The sequence below is a fragment of the Miniopterus schreibersii genome (genome assembly GCF_964146895.1).
Source record: "Miniopterus schreibersii genome assembly, chromosome: 2".
NCBI lineage: Eukaryota > Metazoa > Chordata > Mammalia > Chiroptera > Miniopteridae > Miniopterus > Miniopterus schreibersii.
This window is the reverse complement of record NC_138102.1, coordinates 129,110,330-129,128,153: the sequence shown is the minus strand read 5'-3', so window position 1 is coordinate 129,128,153 and position 17,824 is coordinate 129,110,330. Positions and strand designations below refer to the sequence as shown.

The window sequence follows — 17,824 nt, the reverse complement described above, 5'->3', positions numbered from 1 at the left end:
GCTAAAGCCCATTTTCTTAATCTCAGTGCCCAGCCAACTGAAGATCTGTAGTCAAAATTCCCAAGTTCAGGTCCTGGGAAGATCATATAACCTTCCTAAACCCTTTCCTCTTACCTAAAGTGGTATCAATTATCATTTATATCTCAAGGGCTTGATAGGATTTAATGAAATAGCACGTAAGTGTGATTAGCTCAGCAGGTATAAGGTATTAGTATATAAACAAAATTACATTAATCTTCTGATATATTTTTACTTCAGCATTTAGCCAGAAAAGAGAAGAGAATTTAAACAATATTTCTAAAAAACTAAAAATAATTGTGTCCACCATTATAAAACCTTACCTCTCTGTTTTGCAGGAATAACAATTTTTAAGGAACCACATTACTAAATCTGCAGAATATTTTATAATAATACTTATCTCTCACTGCTATCTTTTTTAATTCCTCTTCTTCTAAAACAGACCCAATGTATTTTTTTTTTAATCCTGGTAAATAGATATGTGACCATTCAATGTCATGTCCATTCCCTTCATTGACTTTTTACAAAACCATCATTTTAAATGGTGCCTCCCCTGTCTACCCTAATTAAGCATATTGGCAGCAGATAAGTTTTCTCTTTGCTTTCTCAGACATGGAGTACAGAAATGTGTGCATTTTTCCTTTGGAACTTGTTTTCCCTTGTAACAGATGAAATACTTATAAGACATTTTAAAATAAATTCTCACCAATTTTCAAAAGTGTGACACAAAATGTCCCCAACGCTCAAAGACCATCTCAGAAAACCAATTTTGGCATTCCAACGGTCTGACCAGTCTTCACCCAGTGAGCCAACAAACTCCCAGGACTCCTTTGGGAATGGAGGAGCTGTTAGCGTCCTGACTGTGCCAGGGGCCTCGGCCCCAGGCTCACTTCCATAAAAGAACATCAGATGTCAGCTCCAGCGGGGGCATGAATTGTGTGTTTTGTTCATTGCTGCAAGCATCTTGGACAGTGTCTGACCCCTAATATGTGCTCTCAAATTGGTTTGAACCTTAGATCCACCACTTATAAGGCATGATTTTCAGTAATTCACTTAAACTCTTTAATCCTCAGTTTTCTCATTCGTAAACTGGAATAATAATAGTACCTACTCATAGGATTAACACAAGCACCGCTTTAAATACCACAGTTAAAGTATCTTAGAGTATCAGCACTGTGCCAGGCACGGTAAGCACTCAAAATATGTTTTAAATTAATTGCCTGTGTTATTGCCTCTACCTAGAATTTCTTCGCCTCACCCTCCTTTTCTTTACCTGGATAGTTCCCACTCATCATTTAGGTCTCAACTTGGATATAACCACTTCTAGGAAGGTGTCTCTGAACCTCCAAGTCTGAGTTAGCTGCCCTCCAATGTTTCATAACATCTTGAACATCTCTCCAGAGAGAGAGAGGCATTTAAAGACCTTTGTAGGCCTTAGGCATTCTGATTTTGGAAGACTTCACCTATGTCTTTATAAAACATACCAAAATGTACCTACATCCCATGTGCCCTGGCTGCTGCAGCAAAAACTTCTAATCTACAAGCATAAATCTCTCAGTTCCCTTAACCCTGAATTCTGGAGGTTTGGGGGACCCTGCCTCCCAGCAGCACTTTATAGATGAATTACTCTGCAGCTCTCATCACTCTAGGGACATGCTCACCACATTTTTTTAAGATGGTGGGAATTGATTTTTATCTTTAATTTTTGCTTACACATAATTCATCTGTTATGAGAAAAATAACAAGCTCCAAAGGGAAAGTGTGCAAACCAGTCAGTTCCCATACTGCCTTGAGTCAAAGGGGAGAATAGTCCACCACCAAGAAGCTTAATGAAAAACAACCTGCAAGTTGTAATTTCAAGTTAGACTATAAATAGGTCTAGCTCTACCCACTGTGGCGTTCTTCTAAAATTCAGAGTGAAATACCATTCATTTCATTGCCCTACCATGTTAGTTGGGACTTTTTCTGATACAAGTTACTGAAATCCAAGTAAAACAAACATACCAAAAAAATGGAGAGGGATGTATTGGCCTTGCAAAGTGGAAGTCCAGGGGTGTTCTGGCTTCAGATGTAGCTGGATCGGGTTCAAGTCTTGTCATCAGTTCTCTCTGTCTCGGGCTCTGCTTCCCTCTGTGATGCTGGCTACACTCTCTCCAAGTAAAAATTTGTCTCTATCAAAATGAAGGGAAAAAACACACGTTGAAAAGCCCAAAGCAATGGCTACTACAATAGATAATATCCTGATTTACACACGATGTTAATAAAGAAATGAGTTGAAGACCTACTCCCTTAAGGAATCCAAATCCTACCCATTGTTCAGACTCCAGGAAAATCGGCCCCTGCCATGAAGCCTTGTCTCATCGCGTCACTCCTAGTGATCACTACTTTGCCAAAACCCCGAAGCACTTGTTGTCTACAAGGTTTATTCTGCAAGATAGTGTACATTGCTTTGTATTATTAACTTTATATGTGTGAAAATATGGACATATATGTTTATATGTCCAACTCAATTCTCTTTTACAACCACAATATTTTTTTCTTACTGTAGAAATTACACTTACTTCAAATTATACATAGCAGGCAAACACTCATATTTATTGTAGATTTCTCCCAGTCTCCCCTGCCCTCTGCCCAAGTGATGGTAAAAGGATTTTACTTAAGACATAAACACACAAGGGTAAAGGGGAAGCAAAAGTAACAAAATAGTGGGAGCTGGAAGGGCGGTGCTAACCGACTTACACCACCAAGAAGCCGAGACAGCTTCCTTTGAGAGACGCTCAGAAGGAGGCTGGCTTGTGCTGTAGAACCCCAAAGAGACTTAGGAATGAGGGGTCCCAGATACCTCTGAAAGTGGGGGTTCGGGGAGACTGAAAACAGGAAGCTTGGTTGAGTATCCATATAAAAGCACTTTGTGCCCCAGCCAGGACGCTCCTCTACCCAAAGGAGCAGGGCAACTTCCCCTCCCCAACCCAGCAGGAAACCAAGCTTCCTCTTTGAGGAGGTGAAACAGAAGGACACAGGTTCAGTTGGGGTCAAGGACATACTGCCAAGATCAAGGACACCAGGCCCAGCGGGAGTGCGGGAGTGGCCACTACCTACTAACCCATGTCACTCCAACTCTAACGGCAGCAGTGATAGTGATGCCATTACAACTCTCACTTCTGAACATTCATTACAAATCGGCCTCTGTGCTAAGCGCTGTGCATGCATTGTCTCACGTCTAATCCTCAAATAAATTCTATGAAGTCAGCACTATTTTGCATTTTAAAATACTTTAAAAGGGAAGTACAATCAAAGTTAAGTAGCTGGCCAAAAACCTCACAACTGATAAGTAACAAAGCCCAAATTTAGACCCTGAATCACTACACTATAGGACTTCATTTATCAATTAATTTGTTCATTTATTCACTCAAGAAACACTTGCTATGTTGCACGATGTTAATAAAGATTCATCAGGATTTCTAAAGATGAATATAACATATGGTCTCTGTCCTCCTGAAGCTCTCAGTACAAAGAGGGCAATGAATCAATAAACAAATGTAACTGGTACATTGAACAAGTAGGTCTCCAAACTGGGGTCAGCTAGTGCTCTATCTCCAAACTGGGTCAGCTAGTGTTCTGTTCTGTGGACTATCTTCTTTATGTGGGAAGTAGATGAAATCTTGGGCAGGTTTTGTAAACTCTTTTGAACACTACTAGTGTCAAGTCCCTCTGTCTCTGCTCTGTTAGCCACAAGAACAGTCTGATTTTAGATCAATAATCTGAACCTCATTCAAAGTTACAGGTTCTTACTTCCCCAGGCTGGGGCTGCCTTGGGCTGGGGAACAAGCAATGGGGAAGCAGAGGCAGGGTGAGCTTTTCCTGAATCTCCCTGCCTTTTGCATCTTCTCCTGTCCCCTCCCAGTGCTGTATCTAGTTCCATCAGGGTGGGAGGGGAAAAGGGAGAGATAAACAGTAGGAGGTTTCTCAGCCATCAGTGTTCTTGTGATCTGGCAGCCTTGCTCTCTGACCTTGGAGGGTTTTAAAGCTGACTGTTCCTATGACAGGGTTCTTTTGTGGGATCCTCAGAGGTACTCCCACTGAATCCTTCTAAATAGCCCCCATGACTTAAGCAGTGTCTCTGTCTGACTTCTGGTTCCTTTTTCTGCCTGCAGCCATCCAGAGTCCTGTACTAGAGTTACTGCTCTCTCCTGGCTCTCTTCCTTGGCAGGATTAAAAAATGGCTCCAGGCTGCTTTGCTCCTATGAGTCTTACATCTGATCAATGAGAAACACACTTTTGTCAGTCATGTGAATGAAAGTGTAGTTTATTCCCTGGGAGACCTGTCTCCCTCTGCTCTACCTACAGGCTGGTAGCTCCAGCCGATCTCTTGCCCTCAATATATTCTCAGGCACAGAGCCCATGACTATTCTTTTGCCCTCAAGTCATGTGGGATTTCTGTTTTTCTCCTGAATGGTCCTGTCACCACCCTCCTGCTTGACTTGAGGAGAGAGGGAAGTCCTTCCTTCCATTCCCTCTGTGGGCTGGGGGAAGAACACAGCACACACTGTCAATGCTCTTGGAAGAAGTCATCCCTCCCCCTCAGACCCTTCAACTCTTTTGTATCCCAAAGTGGCTCATGAGCTCACAAATTCAACTTAGAGCATCCCCTTTGCAAGCCCAGCACGTTTGGTCTAGTATCCCACTTTGAAATATGATAGCACTTGGCACCTATTTTTTCTGTCTCAAACGTTGAGGTCTTAGCAGCAATTGAGGCACAAAAAGAAAGTTTCGTTTTGATAAATGACAATGGAGCATTTGACAAGTGCTAAAATAGAAATCCTTTATGCAGAGAAAGATGGCTCTTTTTCCTGGAGTAATAAGAAAAGATTTCACAAAAGAGTTGATACCTGAACTGCTTTCCAGGAAGAGGGTGTATTATATGCAAAATCATGAAAATACAAGTAAGGCATGCTCTGTGAAGGGTGCATTGCAGTGAGAACATAAGATGTGTGCTGACGATGGTGGGAGATGAACCTCAGCAGCCAGATTATAGGGGCCCCTTGTGCCCTGCTAGAGAGTTTGACCTTCCTTGGAGTACAAAAGGGAGCCGGTGAAGGAGGTGTGGTAAGGAAGAGGTCTGAGCAGTTCACATAACCCAGGAAGTTGCATGAAAGCTGACTAGGAGGAAGGAGGGAAAGGACAGTAGAGCAGGTGGAAAGGGTTTACATGGAGACATGAAGCTGTGCTGGCTCTCGAGCTTCCGTCTTGATTATTTGCATGCGTGTTGACTTCGAGAGCATTATGCCTATGAGACAGCTCTTGTTTTTTTAACTCTATGTTGATTTTCCACTGAGGTCATACTTTATTTTTAGAAACACATTCTATGCAAAATATATATCAAAGAAACTTAGAGTAATCCAAACACAGGACTAAGTACCCCATGAGAAAAAGAAAACCTTTGGGGTCTTTTTCCTAACTGGATTCAGCCTTATGAAAAGTCACTTGAAAATTATTTTTTAAGTCAAAAAACAACAGAATCAGGTATAATCATGAACATCTGAGTTGCACTCACTAATTCTTTACTTGCAGGTCTTGTTTTATGATAGGTTATTCAGAAATAATCTTATCCCCGATGCTACTCATTTCTCCCCCACCTTACCATGCACACAGCTGCATATTATTTTCATGGAAATTTGGAACTTGCTGTCTCCTGAAAAAAACTCATAAAAATTCTGAGAGAAATAATAGCTAAACCATATAAATCCAGCCTAGGCCATCCTATTTGGTTCCTATTTGAAGGATTACTCAGTATGTTCCACACTTCAAGGCTAAGGGGAAAGGAGATCATTTCCTCAAAGTTACTGTCTCATTTTCGTATTTCCTTAATTGGGTTCCCTATTGCCTATAATATCAGCCTTTACCAAACATTATGATAATCTTATTGGAGTTTCCAAGGGGATTATGAGATTTTTCTTAATTAAACATGAAGCACATTTCAAAACTCAAATCTCATAGAAAACACAGAGCCTTCTTGTCAAACAGTTTCTAACTGTTCTTCTTATTACTAGACATAACTGAAGGTCAGTATCAATCACAAACCCATTGGCCACATGACCAAAACACCCCTAGAGAGGGTCACTCAAGTCCACTATTCTTCTGTAGGAAGATCCCATGACTAGGCTTAAGTTCTGCCTCTGTAACACCCACACCTCCCCCGGGCTCCCTGAAGGCCAATCTATGTCACCTTCATCTCAGCATCTCCAGAGCCCCACATCAAGCCCAGTGCATAGTAGGCCTTCAATAAATGTAGACTGAATTGTCTACTGAATTTTAAGCAAGAATAGCCAGACCTCTTAGAAATCATGTCACCAATGTTTTGAAGATCTTTTCTTTGGGGGTGGGGGGCTTTGCTCACAATCAGCAATTGTTTTATTGCTTTTACAATGAAAATTAAATCAAGGAAGAATCACTCACAGAAGGAAGTGGAGCTTCATTGATTTAAGGCTATTTCATGTCTCTCCTCTGCTCTGCTTTGGTCTTCTACTGAGCAACTATGCCTTTAGGTTTAAATAAAGAAAGAGAAAAGAAGAGGGGGAAAGTTAGAAATACTGGATCAGCTTTTCTGGAGAGGAAAGAAACATAACCTTTGTCATAAACTACAGGAAACATTTCTTGAGTGTACTAATTTGGGTGCAACTACAAGATCAATGAAATTACTTGGAAAGATCTGTTTTGGAAAGGACACCTATGAAGGGCAAAAGAGGCATAACTTTCAAATTGCTTAGACTGCTATTTTTTAAAAAGAGGCCTAAACTATCTAAATAAGACTCCAACACACTTTATAATTTAAAAGCAGAATAAATTGTTGTTCATAATGTATTGAAAATATTCATTTTAATGTATATGTTAATTTTAGGATAAATTTATGATAGAGTAGGGTTTAGTTTTACGTTTTACATAATTCCAGGCATCCTCTTTTAATCAGTATGCTTATGACCTATTTTATAGGACTTAGAGCATGATTTTATTATGTTAAATTATTTTAGAGGTTTGCAGTTGTACTTTGTCTTTTTGACGAGTTATTGATTATAACTGCATTTTATTTGCTACTGAGTCCTTGGTCAGCCCTTAATTACAACCGTGTCACTAGAAGAGAAATGTTTCATTTTATGAAAGACAAGCTTTCTAAGAATACAATGTGGAAAAAAGAAGACTGGGAAAGGGAGGGCTGACTATAAAATCTAAGAACATGTATTTATGGCTGCAGCCAAAGGGATAACAGGAAACGTCTTAGGAAGAAGGAGCCTGGCTAACAGATTTTAAGATGGATAATCGGCAAAGACATTCCAGAGCAAATATGTCTCAATCTGTTATTTGAAGGAAAGAAAGTAGAGTAGATGAGAAGACACACTATAGTTGGTTACAGTTATTGTTATTTAACATCTGTTGAACAGAAAGTGTTTTATTTCTTAGGCCAAGTCACTCTCCTCTACCTACTCCAGTTACTCACACCAAGTAACAGAACACTCGTGGCATAGACAGTGTGTGCATTTGCTTTCCCTTATAATGTAACAAATCATTATTGTTTGCCTGCCATGACCCAGGCACTCTCCTGGGCATTGGGGACTATAAAGACAATTGCAATTTGGTCTTCATTCTCAAAAGGTTTTCAGTCTAACAGGAGAGACAGACAAGTAGATAGTGCAGTAAGGTAAACACTACTATAATAGAAGTAGTATTGCCCTGGTCAGTTTGCCTCAGTGGCTAGAGCATCGGCCTGTGGACTGAAAGATCCCAGATTCGATTCTGGCTGAGGGCACATACCTTGGTTGCAGGTTCGATCCTCAGCTCTGGTCCGGGCACATGTGGGAGGCAACCAATCCATGTGTCTCTCTCACATCGATGTTTCTCTCTCTCTCTCTCTCCCTTCCACTCTCTCTGAAAAGCAATGGAAAGAATATCCTCAGGTGAGGATTTAAAAAAAGAAGTAGTATTGGAGCACAAAGAAGCCAATATTTATTTTTATTTTTTTTATGTTTTTACTGATTTTTTTGAGAGAGAGAGGAAGGGGAGACAGAGAGCTAGAAACATCGATGAGAGAGAAACATCGGTTGTCTGCCTCCTGCATGCCCCCTACTGGGGATCCAGCCTGTGCCCTGACTGGGAATCAAACCGGCGACCTCTTGGTGCATGGGACGGTGTTCAACAGACTGAGCCACACTAGCTGGGCAAGAAGCCAACATTAAAACTTTGTTGCACAAAGAAGGATCCCCAAGGAAAAGTATGAAAGGATAAAGACGTCCAAAATGTGGCCCCGCTGATCCTGCTAGCCCTGCCAAGGGCAGCAGCCTCTCCCAAACAGGCAAATTCAGCCCATCTTACTCCCTCGCCACATAAAAACACTGCTCCACAGAGAAGACTCAAAGGCACTGAATTCTTCCCACTAAAGCCCCCGCTCCCTCCCTAGGATCAGCTGAACATCCCTGGTCATCCCATTGGTGACAGACCTCTCCCAGAGTCCCTCCTCTGAAACTAAGAGAAAACATTGAGCTCCTCCTAGAACTTAGAGACTGGGACTTGAGCATATGTGATGTTTGGAGAAGTCACAGCATTTGACTCCCCTCGTGTCATGGAAAATAGTGAGGTAGAGCGGCACGGTAGGCCCCCCCGTCAGCACCCCATCAGTGTCTCAGCCTCCCATTTCCTCTCCAGTTCTCCCTTCCGTGACCCAGGTGAGAGAAGTCTTATCTCTTCTATTCATCTTTTAAATCTCTCTGCCTTATACAAAGATCGAGACTTTTCTAACTTAACCCAAAAGTTGATACCTGTGTTCTCTGGCTTCACTTCCCCTTGGGAACTAGGGACCTACCTCTAGCTGGCCAAATTAAGGATGGGGTGATTTATCTATCTATTTAGGTACCCCAGGGCTTTTGAGATCTCAGACTTGTAACTCCAGCCCCAACTTCTCCCCTGAACACTTCACACCCATATGTAGTTGCCTATTTAAAATCCTTACTAAGGAGGTACCTCAAACTTAAAATATATAAAATAGAACTCCCTACCATCACATACAGACATGCATACACCCAAACATGCCTCCCATAGTATTCCTCATCTCAAAAGGCATCTCCTTTCATTCAATTCTTGCAATTTCTCAAGCTGAACACCTTGGAGTCGTCACTGACTCTTCTCTTTCTCTCATATGCAATCTATATCCAGGATCCAGTAACATTTTGCCCTCACTTCTGTCACCTTGATCCAAGCCAGCATCATCTCTCACCTGGATTATTACAATAGCTGACTAATTGGCTTCTTTGCCTCCACCACTTCTTTCCTGAAGTCTATTCTCCACAGAGTAGACAGAGTTAGTTTCTTAAAATATTAAGTCTGATCAGGCTACTTCACTGCTCATAGTCCTCCCATGTCTTTCTGTTTCACACAGAATAAAACCCCAAGTCCTTCACCAAAGCTTACAAAACCACCTGCCTTCCTTGACTTTGAAGCTCTGACCTTACCTCTATCCCACCCCCTCAAACCCCTTCACTCTCTCTTAGCTCCAACACACAGGCTTACCTCAGACATGGAAGCGGCTTCCCCACCACCTATGCACCTGCTGCTCTCTCTGCCTGAAATATTCTTCCCTGAGATAATCTTTACTTGAAATTTCTGCTCAGATATCACCTTATCAGAGATGTCCCTGGCTATCCTCTGTAAAAGGCAAACTGCCCAGCCTTCCCCTAGTCCCCTCCCCCAGCCTTATTTCTCCACACAGCACTCACAACCTGACATATTATTCATGTTTGTGTTTGTCAGCTATCTTTCCACACTACTCCATATGCTCCATGAAGACAGGGACTTGGGGTGCATTATTCTCTACCCTGCCCACAGTAACTATGACCAAGGTTTGCACAGGGTCAGAGCTTTTTAATACTTATGGAATAAATAAACAAAAGTGTTTTAGAGACCCCAAGACATCGTGGTCCCTAACAGCTGGCCACAGGGTTGCTGGCTATCGCTGGAGGATGTTCCACTGGAACTGCCCTCCTTCGGCCAGAACAGTCAATGATAACCTGAGTAACATGATGAGTATTGGCAATACTCACCTAAAAGCATTATCCTGCCCTGGCACCCAACCCTAGAGAGCCTGCACATGCAATATTACATGCAAGCTTAGCTGTTATATCTCAAGAAAAGTCCAAATAAAAGCAAGTGCAAAGATCTAGGAACTAGAGAGGACTGTCAGAATAAGGAGTTGGCCATCTCAGTCTGAAGGGACAAAAAATGAGGAAACATGATCAAAACCTAGAAAACCATAATGCTGTGATCAAGCCCAAGGTGAACTTGCACACCAAGTCCAATAAAAAAAAAAGGGGAGGGAGGACTCTTTACAACTTGGGAGGTAGTGTAGTGTGATGGACAATGGTTTAGGCACACTTGAGTTTAAATTTAAGGTCTAGCTGCATGATCTTGGACATGAATTACTATGAACTAATGTTTGTATGTAAATTAAGATAATGGCACTGCAGGGGAACGAGTCACCCCAAGACGTGCCACTGTGGAATGCAGATTGCTTTGAGCTGAAGGTAACTTTAGCAGCAGGCTCAAATGAAACTTCTGCCTCTCCCCCTTCACTACCTAGAAGAACTTGAATTAGAGGGCTCGCCCATGAGAGATTATCAGAGATAACTTTTTTGGCTTATCTATAGGGCAGGCCAAACTTCTATTTGCAAAAAAGTCTGTTCTTTTTATCCTGCAATGACCTTTTGAAACCCCCGAGGCACTTTACCTCATCCCTAGCTCGGGATGTCTTACATACCCACGTTCCCTTTCTATCTCTGAACCTCTCATTCATGTGGGGTCTCTGACTCTCTCAAGTATGTGGGGTCCCCATACGTATGTATGTATTAAATTTGATTGTTTTCTCTTGCTAATCTGTCTCATGTCTATTTGATTATTAGACCAATCAGAAGAACCCTGAGGGTAGAGGAAGGTTTTGTTCCTCCCCCAACAGCATCCGTGTCACAAGCACCATTATGAAGACAATGCACATACAAGACACACAGCAAATGCTTATTCCCTTCCTATAATGAGGAAAATATTGGGATAAATAAAAGGAACTCCTAAAGCAGGAGGCAAGTTTAGGAAAGTTTTGTTATAAGATGGAAAAAGTAGGTGAATTAATAGAGGTAAAAAGCATGTATTATCTTATATTCATTCTGCATGTTACAATCATCAGACCATTTTCACTGACTTAATCTCCTTTGAACTCACAAGCTATCTTATGAGATAAGAAAGGTAGATGTTATTAAACCCATTTTACAGATGAGGAAACAGAGGATAGGGATTTTTTTTTAAGTCCTCTTAATACAAATGCAGGAATCCTCTCACCACTCCACAGGGCCTCTTTATACAATTTAAATCACTTCACAGAATAGCTTAGTCACAAAGGAGAGACTCACTATGGGTAATTAATGAAAACAAAGATGTCAGAGGATTTAGTCTGTAAGTGGGGTCAAAACCGACAAACTCTCAGCATACCTCATAGGTCTGTTATGAAACTATTTAACTGGATGACACCTGGATCTAATTCTCTAGGGCAAGTTTCTCAGGCCACTGTTTGCTGTCCTTAACCGGGCATGAATGCAGTCCACCAGCGAGGCATGCCCAGGGAGATTTTCTTCCTGCCTCTGGTTTGGGAGGGCATGTTGTTATGCATTCCCAAGGGTGGAGGGCAGACTTGGGAAGCCTGGGTCTGCAGTCACAATAATCCCAGTTACCAGAAACAGCTAAACCAAATTTATAGCATATGTTTCCACAGCCTCAAATACCCATCACTTGTCCCATGACCTTCTGTCTTTAAACAAATGCCAAACAAGGAGATTCAATTATTCAGTCAGTCTAATAAGGAATCAGTTTATGCTGAAACTCGGTGCTGGGTTTATGTAATTTTACACTGTGGGTCATCCTGAAATCTTTATGGGAGCTTGTAGCTGCAGTCAAGGAAGATTCCTACCTTTCTTTATAGTTACACTAGTATCAAGGCAAAATTGATCCTCAAAGGAGGAAAAGCCAGTCACACCACGCCAGTTTTGGGAAGGAAAAACAACAGAGAAACTGTGTTCATTCATCCATTCAATAAATATTTACTGTGCTCTTTTGAGGTGGCAGGCACCATACAAGGTACTGGGAATATAAAATGAAACAAAGAATAAAACAGTTCTTGGTCTCAGGAGTTCAGGGTTTTGTGGTCTGGTAGACACTGAACAGTCTGAGTCATTTACAACACAAGGTAATAAATATTATCATGGAAAGAATGACAAAGTGCAGTGGGAATCTATGCTGCATAATTCCTAAGTGTAGCTAGGAGATGTCACCTCAGCAATTAGGGCGACTCATCCTAGTTAGCCGGGGACTTTCCTGGGTTCCCCACTGATGGTCCCATGTCCTGGTGAATCTCCTAGTTCCAAGCAAAGTGGAAGAGTGGAATGGTTGGTCACCCTACCTGCGATGCTAAACCAAAAAAAAAAAAGTTATTTTGTTCTCTTTGCAAACGATCAAGTTCATTCCCAGTGGTATGTGGGATCAGCATGACCTCATCAGACTGAAGACTCAGTAGTTGATGGAAAAATCGATTGTCTTTTATGGCTCTGCCAGGCACAAATGAGATTCAGCCTGACGTGTTAATAGAACTGATCATACATGGTTTCCCTGGCGCTTGACTAGAGTCTTGGGCCATCTGTCTAACCTGTACGAGCATTTGTTTTGTTTGTTCATTTATAAAAGTGCTATAGATACGGTGTTAGAATAAGCCAGGTTATGCTGCTAAATCTTAGTCGCTTATAATCACAAAAGCTTATTTGCCTTTCACCTCAGCTGTGGCTGTGCTTCTCATCTCCTCACTCCAGACAGACCCTTGTTTTCTGTCTTCAGGTCAGAAGAAAAGGGAAACATTCTTCCTGCCTCAGAAAATGTTTTCTCACCATCCACCAGCAATCTCTAAACGAGTGCCAGATGATTTTAGATTTTTTTTGCAGCAGCAGCAGCATAACCTGCCTATCCTGACTGATGGGGACACTCTATGGTACAGATGTGACCTATAGAGGAAGTAAAAGTAGTAAAGAATGTTTGGTGCTCTCTTAAGAGGTGATGTGAATGCACTTGGACACTGTCTGCTCAGATTACTCATATAAACTTCCTTATTTAAAAACCAAAGTTAGGCTCTGCCCAGGGAGCTCAGCTGGTTAGAGCATTTGTCCCAATACACGAAGGTTTTGGGTTTGATCTCTGGTCAAGGGCACATTCTTGTATGAATGTATAACCGATGAACGTATAAATAAGTGAAACAAATAGATGTTTCTCTCTCTCTCTGCCTCATCAATAAATATTTTTAAAATTAAAAACCAAAGTTAGTGTTGAGGTTAAGGTTAGGGTTAGGGTGCTGCTGAGGAGCCAGCATTCCTGTTTGACCTTTATACAAATCTGTGAGTTTCTCACAGAGAAGCACCTTTTCCATAGCCAGAGACTGCAGCCATGGTCCCCTCAGCTATTCTGACAAACAATGAGCAGCTGATCACAGGGCCAGAAAGTGTGGTTGGCACAGCCATGCCCCTCATTGCTACTGGAAAAACAACTATGCTGCATCATTCTCATGCTTTAAAAATGGACTTTTTAAAGCCACTGGATCATTTGGAACATATTTCCCATGAGTTTTATAACATTTTAACTCTATACCCCTCCATTTGAGTTTCATTGTCAGTTTCCTGTTCCTGTTCAAGATAGTCATAAACAAACTCTGTGGTCTGTATCTCAAGAAGGGGAACATATGCAAAGTCCAATTATCATCACTTTTCTCTGAGAAGGGAAGAGCTTCACTCTTTGATAGGCAATAAATGACACATCTAAACTAGTGGCCTCTCCTTTTTAGAACTCACTTGGAAGGACTGGGTAAACAGCTATGATATATGGTTATAAAGTAAGTAATGAGAAGGTTTTCCACTGGAATCGTTCATCAGAAGTTTCAATGTGGCTGAACTTTTTAATAACTGAAGTCACTCATTAAGTTCTGATGAGCATTTGCATAATATATTGCCTATGTAACTGGGACATCAAAAATTTCTGAACTTTTGGTTAAGTAAAATGAAGTGTTTCTCTAAGTTTGATGGATGAATGGGTATTTTTTTATAAAAAGTTTATAAAAGTTTAATTCTTTTTAAGTGGTATTGCTCGGAAGTGAGTTGTCCTACAGCATGAGTTTTTGGGGGGGTTTCATCATGTTTTATAGTGACTGATTTCATTTTCTGCTCAATATAGCAATTGCTTAGCTGTGTTCTTATGTATTAAAGCACATTCTCTTGAATTCAATTTAGTTAGTTTTACTCCTAATGACACGGAGTAAAATGCCAGCATAATCTCATAAGGATCCATGGACAGAAAATTGTCTTACTACAAAACCCCAGCGAGACAGCATCTAAAGTTGGTATTGGATGGTGAGAGCCTGGAAACAAGCACCAAGAAAATGGCTCCTGGGGGCAGAGAGAAGTATCCCAGGCAGCACTCAGTTCAAGAAACAATTCCCTTTCCTACCAAAATTCTTAGAGGTCTACTCGGTCACTCCTTTGTTCATGGCAGAAGGCCTTCACAGGCTCAGAGGCAGTGGGAATTCTAGAGGAGACATTGTATGAACAGTATTCTCACAATGCACTCTGAGTATAAGGAACTGCAGAGCCATGTTGCCTGCATTGCACAAATCTGTGAAGTCCCAAACAAGACCAGAAAAGGAATTAATATTTCCCAACATGGGCATCTCAGGTCTTAAGTTTCCATGAAGGGGATTAGGGGATTCAGAAACTATGCTCAAGATTCAAAAAACTCTCATTCACTTAATCATTGATTCCTTCAATGAGTGTCTATCAAGGGCCTGTTATTATTATGTGTAAGGTGCTCTGCTAGGCCTTGAGAATTAATCAGCAAATGAGACAGCCCTAGTCCCCAACAGGATGAAGTTCATGTTCTACTGAAATTGTCTGGCATTATACAACTATGTTCAAAATTAATTATTTAATTAAAATTATGGTAAATGTTGCAAAAGAGAAATATAAGATATTAGGAAAGCATATAACGGGACATTACCTGGTTTAACGTTCAAGGAAGGCTTCTTTGAGGGAATATTGTAGAAATTGAGAGGCACTGAAGAAAGAGTTACCATTAATTAGGCGAAGAGGTGAGGGGAGAACATGACAGACAGAGAGAAGAGGAGTGTGAAGGCCCTCGGGTGAAAAGGAGAATGGCTCGCTGGAGGGACTGAGAGGCAGCCTCGTGGCTGCAGCAGAGGCAATGAGCAGGTGAGGCGAGGGCAAGGCTGTGAAGGCTGTCAAGGGATTGGGGCCTGAGCTCGGGGAGGGGAAAGGGTTGACTATTAAATTATACAATTAATACAAGTTGTTTTACTTAGAATCTAACAATAAATCAAACCACATAACACAAAATAATATGAAAAGCTCAATAAGAGACTCCTTTCTCCATCTGCCCTCCACCCCAATCTCATGTTAGTCATGTTAAGGGATAACCAGTGTGAACAGCTTTGTGTGTGGGTTTCCAAATCTATTGCTATAAATATTTCAAAGGGACAGTTGCTTTGCTTTGTACTTACATAAACTATATTATGCATATTATTGTGAAATTTTCCTTTTCATTTAGTAATACAACTTAGAAATCTTTTCATACTTTCCATATTTAGATCTACCTCATTCTCTTATTTAACTATTCTTCTATTAGTAGACTTTTTTTTTTTCAAGGCTGTAAGTAATATTGCCGAAGACTTACAGAAATATGGCATTCTAACCCAGCACTGAAGCCTCCATCTTCCACTCTAAACAACAGAAACTCTCAACCAACTGTGATCAAAATAATGTTTTAAGTACATAGCTAAACTCAAAAGATGGAAAGGAAAACCTTCAGTTGCCAGAAACAGAGAGGGAATACAAAGCTAGAATGGGGTATCAGTCTTGGTTAGAGGCCTAGGCATCTCAGGCCTGCGGTTTCATGCCAGCAGGAGCAGGAGATGAGAACTCCATCCTGTAGAAGGATATGAGCAAGAACTTAGTTCCTGCAAGAAACTGGGCTCATCAAATGGATCAGTGAAAAAACGTCAGAAACATATGGTCTACCAACTCAAAGGAGTCATCAGTAAGCTTGCCATAAACCAAGACCATTCTTGGAAGAAAAACAATCATCTTGTGAAATTGAAACTTCAAGCCTGAGCCATAGAAGGTGTGTGGGAATCTCAAGGTAAGTAATTAGTATAAAAACCTCCACTCAGAAAACTATAAAACATTACTAAAAGAGTATAAAGGAGATAAAAATAAACAGAGGAGTATACCATGTTCAAGGACTAAAAAACTTTACGTTGTAAGATGTCACATATCCTCAAGCTGATTTATAGACTCTGCAATTCCAATTCAAAATCTCAACAGCTTTTTTATGTAAAAATCAACAAGCCAATTCTAGAATTCTGTGAAAAAGAAAAAGCCCAGAAATAGCCAAAACACTCTTGAAGAAGAACGAGATGAGACTTATTCTACCAGATATTGATATTTAGGGTTAAGAGAGTATGGTATTGGCATAAGAATGGCAAATTGACCAATGGAGCAAAATAGAGAGTCCAGAAATAAATTCATGGACGTATGATTAAGACGGCATGCAGAGTAGTAAAGAAAGACAGTCTTTTCAATAAGTGGTTTGGGGTCAGTTGGACATGTATATGGAAAAAATAAATAAAACGACGTAACCCTCATGATACCCAAAAATCATTTCCAAATGAGTTATAGATCTAATGTGAAAGATAAAACAATAAAACCTCTAAGATTTAACACATAGAGAATATCTTTGTGACCTGGAGGCAAGAAAGAAGGAAGAAAATGAGTAATTTTTAAAAAAAGAAAGAAGAAAAAAATGGAGAAGAGAAAAAGAGAGGAGGAGAGAGAGGTGAGGCAGACAAAAATGGAGGAGAGAAAAAGAGAGGAGGAGAGAGAGGTGAGGCGGACAAACCAAAAGCAAAACACTTCTGCTGGGAGATATCCAAAACACAGAAGACACATGAATCCAAAAACATAGAACAAAAACAATACCTTCTAAAGATGACCTCTCAATAAAATTACAAATCACACCCAGAAACAAATGCTCAATTGGAAATGCATTCAACGCACAGATTATCTTAAAGATAATTGCTGTATTTTGTGTAATAGATAACCTATTAAGTATTTATTATGTGCCTAGCACTGGGCTGTGTTCTAAACAGATCATTTTATTTAATTCTCATAATTGATACGCAAGTTAACTAATACTATTACTCTCATTTTAGAAACAAAGCAGCTGAGCCTTAGAGGAGTGAAGCGGCTTTCCTGAGATGACACGGGAAGGAACTGGTAGAGATGACGTTCAGACTCAGGCGGGCAGGCCGCAGGCTCATACCATCTGCGCAGAAACACGGAGCATATGCTCACAGATTCGGGTATTCTTTTTCTAGCTTTCAATACAGCTTAGAAAGTCTTTTAAAATATGGATTGACGTATTTTTATTAAGTTTGTTTCAAGGTATTTTATAGTTTTTATGCTAGGGTGAATTAGATTCTTTGTTTCCGTAACATTTTCTAAATGATTACTGCTAGAGATCTATTGATTTTTTAAATCTTGTATTTGACTACTAAGCTGTCTTACTAGTTTTTCAGTTGAGTCTCTTGGATATTCCAGATAGTCAAGCTGAGGTATGTAAATAATGACAGGTTCCTCTCTTTCTTTTGGGGCTACCTCATTTACCAATATTTGTG

The 17,824-nt window shown here is 40.6% G+C and overlaps 1 long non-coding RNA gene across 1 annotated transcript in view; it reads right to left on the bottom strand.

The window, feature by feature from the left end:
- Nucleotides 1-17,824, bottom strand: part of LOC308553192 — a 118,616-nt gene that overhangs the window by 21,421 nt on the left and 79,371 nt on the right. The window contains exon 7 of the long non-coding RNA XR_013998208.1: nt 2,023-2,189. This is a non-coding gene — a long non-coding RNA (uncharacterized lncRNA). The remainder of the gene's footprint in view (nt 1-2,022; nt 2,190-17,824) is intronic.